The 8,898-nt window shown below is 38.7% G+C and overlaps 1 pseudogene; it reads right to left on the bottom strand.

The window, feature by feature from the left end:
- Window positions 1–7,531: 7,531 nt before the first annotated feature.
- Window positions 7,532–8,409, bottom strand: LOC146448394 (uncharacterized; annotated as a pseudogene).
- Window positions 8,410–8,898: the final 489 nt, after the last annotated feature.

The raw sequence follows: 8,898 nt of genomic DNA on the forward strand, positions 1-8,898 counted from the left end.
AGCATCCTGCAAAATACCCCTTCCAGTAAAGCAACGAACAATATTATTTAGGTCTTAACACTTTTCTATACTATTTAGGGTTAAGCGATTCACCAATTAAATGTGAAGTGTGTACACTTCTTAAGTGCTGTACCTTTTTTTTCGCCGGCCATAGTACAAGTTCACACTCACTACCATCATTCTCACTCTCATTCAGCATCCCCTCAGTTTCACTGCACCATGTTTCACCAACAACAACTGAGTCGTCTCAATCTTTTTTATCATTATCATCAGAGGTGGGTTTGTTAGCCTGTAAAAGACGCTGGCCTGGGACTTTCATTGTCGCTAATGTCTGTCCCCTTTGATTCTTGTAGATGACTGGTTATTAGCACAATCTTTTCATTTTTCAATTTTCTTCTCGTATGGAAGGGAGTGTTTTTTCAAGCGAGTGTCAAGTTCAAAAACATTAAGAGATTTTAACCTTCCAGATAGTAGTAACTCTTCCCAATTGTTATCCCCGTTCTCGGTTTCATTGCTTCTCGACGGTTGCTTGACTTCGCAAATCTTTGGTAAAAATGGAGATGTTTTTTGAATGGTCTAGTTCCTCAGAAACCACAAAGCTTTGTTTTGTTCAGCTTTCCTTCATTGAAGGAATTAGGCATAAAGTCATTAACAGTACTGGTCATGCTGTTCCATCTAAAGAAGTAGCCGGAAATTCAAAGACGTTTTAATTAGGACCTTTACTTCTCTTTATCCGGGAAAGGGCATGGAATTCTGCCCATCCTGGAGCCAGCCGACCATTTTCACATGCAAAGCGCTCTGCTGCTCTTTCTTAACCTTGCAGGTGTCTTTGACAAATTCCCTGTATAACTCTAGCCACAAATTTTAGCTAAATAATTATAGCCGGTTACATGTTTTTCTGAACTTTCAGATGCATTCATGTAATCATGATTAGCTGCGTCCTGTTGAAAAAAAAAACCGCCGCTTCCTCCTCTCCCTCTGTTACAAGTGCCTTTATGGAATCTGACAACAGGAGCATCGTCAAGGTGCAACGCTATGTCACTAAGCAACCCTCCATGCATTTCTTTCCATTCTTTATCTTCGTAATTTCATCGTGAGCTAGTCACAGTAATCTTCTAAATTTTGTCGTCTGATTGTCATGAAATATTCGAAAATATTCCATTTAATAAAACCACCATCGACAATGGCATCTCGGCCGACTGCAGGATTAGTCCTTTCCAGCCAGCTTTCCCCTAGCCACTGCTTTCGTGTGCTCAATGAATCCTGATGCAGTAATCAGACTTGCAAATTCTGGACAATTCGGCATCTCGGAACCTGACCTCATCAAACAATAGCACTATCCAAAACGTGAAAGGGAAAAAATTAAAAATCATCATAGGCCCTCATCTGGATAAGTTATGAACCCTCACTCAGGAGTGTTTTAAGATTTGCCACTGCCTGGGCACAAAAGCCATGCACAGAGGGTGTAACCTTTTCTGGTAGGTCTAGATCTAAAGATAAATTGATGTAAGCTTTTAATTTACCATCACAGATCATGACAGATGTGATGGAAACACAGTATGGCTCATGAATCACTTTGTTAATGGAAGTTCTTATTGAGGCAGTTCATAAACTTGTAAATTATGCATTCTTGTGTGAATGTTTCTGTGCGCTTTCCCCATCAAGGGATAGATCCAGTTGTGTATTAAAATTCTTACCAGAAACCAAATTAAATGGGCACTCGCTGAGCATAGAAAAATTTTTTTTTCAGCAGTAAAGATTTGATTAGTTGGCCAGGTAGGGCTATTGCTCTAGCGTGGTGTGTACAACAGGGATTGGCCACTGGATGTCTGGGCCTACAATAACTGTGTTTATAAGCCAAAGTCAGCACTGTCACTCAATAATTCTTATAATTATAACTATTCAATTGATGAAGAGGCTACAAAAATATGCTGAACAAGGGGCATTCCTTGTATACAGACAAAACCTCACCGTACCTTAAGTTATATATATACAGCTATTTCAATTAACGTTGTCGGATTAAAATCAAGCTAAAAGACAAGACCGCAATGTTTTGTGGGATTTTTTTTTATGAATAATTTCATCAAAATCATTCCTGCACGTGCAGGTCATTGTACTGCTAATTACAACCTATTGTTTTCTCCAGGCATGACTAATTTTGATTAATTCATTCATAAAAATTTCACGTAAACTTTCGGTCTTGTCTTTTAGCTTTATGCTTTGACAACGTTAACTGAAATAGCTGTATATATTTTTTTCACAAAGCCTAAATATCAGCTGTTTTGCATCTCTCACCAATCATCTAGAGAGAGGATGGCTGAAATTCAGGCCATGTTTAATGCAACCAGACTCTGGCTTCTGTTGATAACTGTGATTACAGACAAAAGGTCAAACTTCTTATCAGCCATCTCTTTTAATTGAAAGAAAAATTTAAAAATTGGTAGTGGGTAATGAATTATGAAATATGTACAGTTATTTATTTTTACAGTGCAATCTCAGTTATTTGAACTCTCAATTTTTCTCTTGGATTTGCTTCAGTCAGATTTTTGCCTCCTATGTTTTGAATAAAATTCAGTTTCCCCAGGAAGTTAAAAAAATTGGTACTTCCACTGCAGTCATTGTCACATAACATTATTATACCAAGTAAATTGTTTTCTTTTACTTACTTTTGATTATCCAACAAATAACTGTTGATTTTTTATGGGTTTTGTGACGCCAATAACGGTGTATGACATTTGCAGACTGCAGACTGTAAATTGTTTGCACCAGTTGTAATTTCTCTGTGGTAAGTGTATACATAACACTGTATACTTTCGAAAATTCTCAGACCACCGCAATAATTTACTTAGGGGCGAGATATTATAAGCTTAATAAATCTGTAAGATTTTGGTTCTGACACTGAATACGCGCATTACTCATTAAATAACCAGCATCACTTTAAGTATCATACTAAAACTACCCACTAGAGCCTTTACATGATGTTATTTCCTTCTCAAAAAAACATTGGTTCGGTGCGTGTTAACACGAAATGGTTCTGCGAGCGGTGTTCATATTATTAATTGCGGATCGAGCGGATAGCATCTATTACACATGGTTTCTCATTCACAGTATTTAGATTCCTTCCACATCACAAATACGGCCGACGATTTATTTGTATTCCTGGGTTTAGTTCATTGCTGGTATATTCTAACATTCCACAGACAAATTGCTCAAACAAATCGGATGTTTATATAACAATTATTCCATGAGACCGCGTTGGATATGAAGTGATAAATAACCAACGAGCGCGTAGCGCGAGTTGGTTATGATCACTTCATATCCAACAAGGTCGAATGGAATAATTGTTTTAGTATATTCTCAAATCAAGTTTTTGCCACTGATTTTTATTTCAACAATTTTACAAAGTGGTCAAAAGAGCATACAACTTCCGGTCACATGCGCGCCCTGATCACCTGATTATTACATCACTGGATGAGCTGAATGAAATTTGACAGCTACGACAAACTGTGGTCAACTGTTAAGGAAAATCAACCTTGAAATATTCAACCGTTCAAATGCAAGGAAAAAAGACAGTTTCGGAAGCTTTCAAGTGTTCAAATAGTGTTCAAAGTTCAGGAAGATTTTCCTGATTCTCCGCCTCCGTAATAGTTGTGAACTTGGACATTGCAGTTGAAGAAAACCTGCGGAAAGCTTCTTCGCTCGCTTTGCCGAAACTCGGTATTTACGAACTGATTTTGGACTAAAACTGTCCCTTCACTTTGAGGTTGCCGTTCTTGCTGGCCATGGCATTCGTTTTCTTTCTCAGCTGCAGAGATACCAGTGCGTGGGGAAGCTTCAGAGGCTCTGGCTGAGACAAAATCACTGAGAACGTGTGACATCTTCTTCTGCTGTTCTATGGATGGGCGATCATTGTACGATTCGACCGCCTGGTCTGATCTGTGTCCCGTAACAGATTTTATGTGTCTGGTTTCACAGTTGTGGTCAGACAGAACTGTAACTGCTGTCGACCTGAGGCAGTGGTTGGTTAGATGGGGCTCTATGCCAGCTCGCCTGCTCATATTTTTCAACATGTTGTCCAGCATGCTCGAACCATACGGCGAGTTGCGATACCAGATTTTGTCATCTGCTGGACTGAATTTCTGACTTTGGCCGTCTCTTGGCTTTTGGAAAAGAGCGTCGGAACTCGGGTTCAGGTGATCTAGGTAGTTCTTGATTGTTTTCACTGGGCACCTCTGAGAACCAGCAACGGCAAAGATCTTCGCGTCGCTTTCGTCCTCAGAGTCTCCAAGGCCGCCTTGATGATTTTTTGTGCTGAGCAGCGAACCTGGCTGTCGTCTGTTTAACTCAAAATACTCGACACCTTGTGGCGTTGTTCTTAGGGAGAGCATTTCAGGGTTCAACTGTCGCTGATTTTCTCTTCCTCGTCGTCCGAAGAAAAGGGTGAGATAGAGCCATGCGGTTCTCTGCAGTTGGGCTGGATTTTGACTGTCGGCCGGCCCAAGTTCACCGCTTTCAAAGAGCCTCTGGATTTGATCTTTTGACACTGTTTTCTTGTGGACAATTCCAGCTATTTTACCCGTTTTTCTGAGATCCTTTACAAACGCATCCAAAATTTTATTGGCTTGGGTAAACACAGCTCCTCTTTGGACATGTCTTCAATTCGTTTCGGAAATTTTGTGGCAACAGGACTTGACAGCCATTCTGTAAATAACAAGGTGAGAATTTTTGTCGTTGTTACGCAGTTGTAAAATTATCAAAATATCGACAGTGAACGTACGTAACAATTGTTGCTTGTTTTTGAGTAAAACTCCCAGATACGTACCATTAAATATGTTCATGCCGAACTTTGTGGCTTTCTTCGTTTTTTCTGGAACAGCATTGTCTAGTATCTCTTGAAGTTTAGTGGGAGACAGCTCCTGAAACCTGCCAGTATCGGTCATTATGGAGAGCTGAAGTAAAAAACTTCGTGCGGAAAATTTTTAAACTTGGCGCACTATTTTCCATATTAGGTAAAACTCCGACTATTGGCTCATAGTCGGAGTTTTTGAGCCAATTAGAGAGCTAGAAATGCAATAGTCGGGGCTGAGAATATACTAAGTTTCAATATTCGCTTTCCGCGCGCCGTACAAACAATGGGTTAGACATTCTTGTGCAATATCCCACCGCATTCCGAACTTTATTTGCTGAAGAATTACTTAATAGACAAGTATTAGTCGGCTACTTGTTATTATCGTACAACGATAACCTTTACAGCCAAAGACAACTTGAGAACGAGGCTGTTGTAACTTTACGCAGGAAAAATCAACCTCGTACCCAGGGCCCCAGGCCAAGGCTGATGTCCAATTTCTTTTTACTTTGCTTTATTGATGATGACGTCACCTTTATTTTTATGTTTTAATGTGTATTGTTTCACAATTAACAGTCTGCATGTCTGCAGTCTGCGGTCTGCAGTCTGCAGTCTGCAAATGTCATACACCGCGCCAATAACCAGTGCTACAGTTTTTACACCTTATCACATAGTCTGGTATAACGTTTTCAGTAACATAAGAAAAAACGCTAAAAGTTATCATTTTTCTTTTCCACTCTGTCCAGGGTTTATGTAAAGTCTTTATTTATATAAGAATAGTTTAATCCACTGATTGTCAGTTTTGGAGAATAAAGTGATGAAATGATTTTAATCATCATTTTGTGAATTCAGGAGAGGACTATTACTGTATAATTATGCACACTCAACTCTCTTCAGGCACTCTTGTTCCTTCTATTTTTTTTCTCGGAAAAAAAACAGGATGATGAAAATTAAAGTAAGGAATATTTTTTTAGAGAATGCTTATTAAAATTAATGATACATGGTGCACGATTCAAGTCTGTGCCAATCTAGTGTAATGAATTGCTTTACTCTTGACAGCTCTAGTTGAATTTTCCAATGGAAAATCATGTTAATGTTCTAGTTTAAGTCCAATGTATATCGCTCCAGTGGCATAAATTTATTAAAAGCGGAGTTTTAAATTTGACTGAAGGGAGTTAATTTTTGCGGCGTTTTTGATAAAAAGGTAGAGGTTTAAAATGGGCTCGGTCCGTAGAGTTTTTTATATGTAAATTTAGGTTTTCACTGATTCGGATCACTGCAGCTTTTTGCATAATTAGTGGCTAACGGACTGTGAAGAGAGGTTACACAAGAACTTTAGTCTCTTATCTCGAAGCCAAAAGCCATTGACCCTTGTTAACGTAAGTAAAGGTGGACAGCCATTAACATTGATTTTATTGTGATATACATATTGTGAAATCTCTTTGTACGTATTTTAACATACACAATTTAGCAGCCAGGAATCAATGAACTGTAATAAACAAAGACAACAAACCTCGACTGAGTTAACATAATCAGGCTGTGTAACGGTGCGTGAAATGGAACACGCGTCACATTTCTCCTTCAAAATAGTATGTATCTTTCAAAAAATCTCATCTTTTTATAACCAGCAAAACCACATAATCTTACGAAAAATTATTTCTTTCCATTATTCTAATTACTTTTAGATCCCACCCGAGCGGATGTAAAAAAGAGAGCGAACTGAGAAACATTCTATCTGTTTTCACAAAATCATATGAAGCCCTTCCATCCCGATGATGCAATTATTCTATTTTTAGATACTGATGATAGTCGTTACCGTTGACAGCGCACTGTAATAAACGAAGACAAGTAAAGACTGTTTTAATTGTTTAATTCCCAACAAAGCTCAACTTGAAACGAAACTTTTTAGTGATTAGGCGGGAAAGGTGCTTAGTAAATTGAGGCGAGAAACGCTCACGATAAATATTTTTTCATTATTTCTGAGTTTTCGGGAAAATATAGAAAACATCGAATAGAACAATGACAAGTGCCGTTATCCAAAACCAATCAATACACCTTACATGAACAGTGTTTTGTATTAATCTCCGGAAAATTAAGTTCCCAGAAGACTCCTGAATGCAGATTCTTTAGCTAAGAAATTGCAGATCCTGGAGCTTGCGACTGGCCAAAGGGATTTCGCCTTCCGTGGAGCAAAAATCTACAATAATTTATCGAAGCATATCAGAGACACGGGAAAACTTAGCGTTTTTAAAAAGAGACTTTTAAGAATTGTTTTAATTCATAGGTTTTTTTTATTATCGTATTTTTTCTATCTCTCTAAAATATTCCTTAAAATGTTCTCGTTTATTATAAAAAATCTGTAGACCGCTGTGGTTAAAAATAAGTCTATGACATCATTTTAATCTATTTTAAACTATGATGTTATCGTGAGGTTAATACCCGAGCTATTGTCACATCACTATGTCTCTGTGTCCCCTCCTCAGAACTCTAACTCTATTTTTAGATGATGATGTCATCAGTTTTTAATGACGTTAATCCCGGGGCTATTGTGATGGCACTGTGTCCCTGTGTCCCTGTGCCAGAACATTCATTCTATTTTTAGATGATGATGTCATCAATTTTGATGATGTTAATCCCCTGGCTATTGTGTTGGCACTGTGTCCCTGTGTCCCTGAGTCAGAACGCTCATTTCTCTACTACTAGCAGCTGTTGTTGGCTCTGTTGTTGTTGCTCTTGCATGACTTTAAACATTTCTGTTTGTTGTTGTTGTGTTTGTTGCTGATGTTTGGCCATTGCTTCTTGCTGTTCTTTCACCATTTTAAACTCTTATTGTTTAAGTTCATAATTCATCTTAGCCCTATCTGCTAAAAATTCCATAGCATCACTTCGATACTTCTTCGCTGTCGTTTAGGTTTTCCCTCTTCGCCCTCACTTAATCTTTTCCAAGTCTCAGACAGCTTTTCCATCGCCTTTAATCTCGCAGCTTCTGCCTTTGTTCGGTCGTTTTCACATTTTTCATTTTTGTCTGCTCTTAATACCTGTGATTCGGCTTCTGAACTTTCTTCTTAAGCGATAATAGTGTCTTAAAGATTTTTCTAGTTCGCTTGGCTCGTCGGGCGCTATACCGGATGCATTCTCCTCGGCTCTGACTTTCCTTTTATGCTTGTTTACGAGAATCCCCATGTGGTTGCGTACCGGTCGCTTGTCAACGCTGAATCTCAGTACGGTACATTCGTTCAAAATTTGAGCTATCTTTTCCCACATCCCGCTTCTTTGAGTGGATCCTTTCTTGGACGTAAAAGGGTTTAAATTTACCATTTCTCGGCACAACAACACGTCATGTTCGTTTGACCAAAACATCACCGGGCTAAAAATAAAATAACAAGAGTATAAGCTTACCTTCAAAACTTCGACTGAAAGAAAACACGTTTAGTGTCCGCGAAATATTCCTATATCCTTTTCCAAACATAACAATTTAAAAGTACGACGATTTATTCAACCAACTCAAATTGAGATAAATAAAGCTGACATTTTTACCTGGGAGGTTTAGGCTTGAATGACATACTTCGATCCAGGAATTCAACTTGCTGTTTACTTGTGAATATATGATGAAAAATATCTAACTGTCGCATCTTTGCCTTCCAAATTGACTGCAATCTAGCACCGAGATTTTAAGTAAGTCTCTACTGAGACCCTGAGAGGTTTAAGGGAAACGAAGTATTACTTTCATGGACAAAAAAAAGGATTCTATACTCACGTTCTGTGCACAACGCCAAACTTTGCCAAATGACGTTCTCGACGCGACTTGGCGCCACTGATACATCCTCGTTCCCAGAGCCTACGATCTTTTGGTCAGCGGTTGGATCGTAGGCCCAGGTAACAGCCGTTACTGGATGTCGTGAATTTCACGACATCCGGTAGCGCACGCTCAGTGTGATAAATTACCATTGCGCTTGCTCAGTATTATTATTGCTCAATACTGCTCAGTATTAGGAAGTAAAGACAAATGCGCAGAAGCGTAGCATTTTTCACCTTATAGCGCATTAGGTTTT

Source organism: Pavona decussata, unplaced genomic scaffold (assembly GCF_977016875.1).
Source record: "Pavona decussata unplaced genomic scaffold, jaPavDecu1.1 SCAFFOLD_944, whole genome shotgun sequence".
Classification (NCBI taxonomy): Eukaryota; Metazoa; Cnidaria; class Anthozoa; order Scleractinia; family Agariciidae; genus Pavona; species Pavona decussata.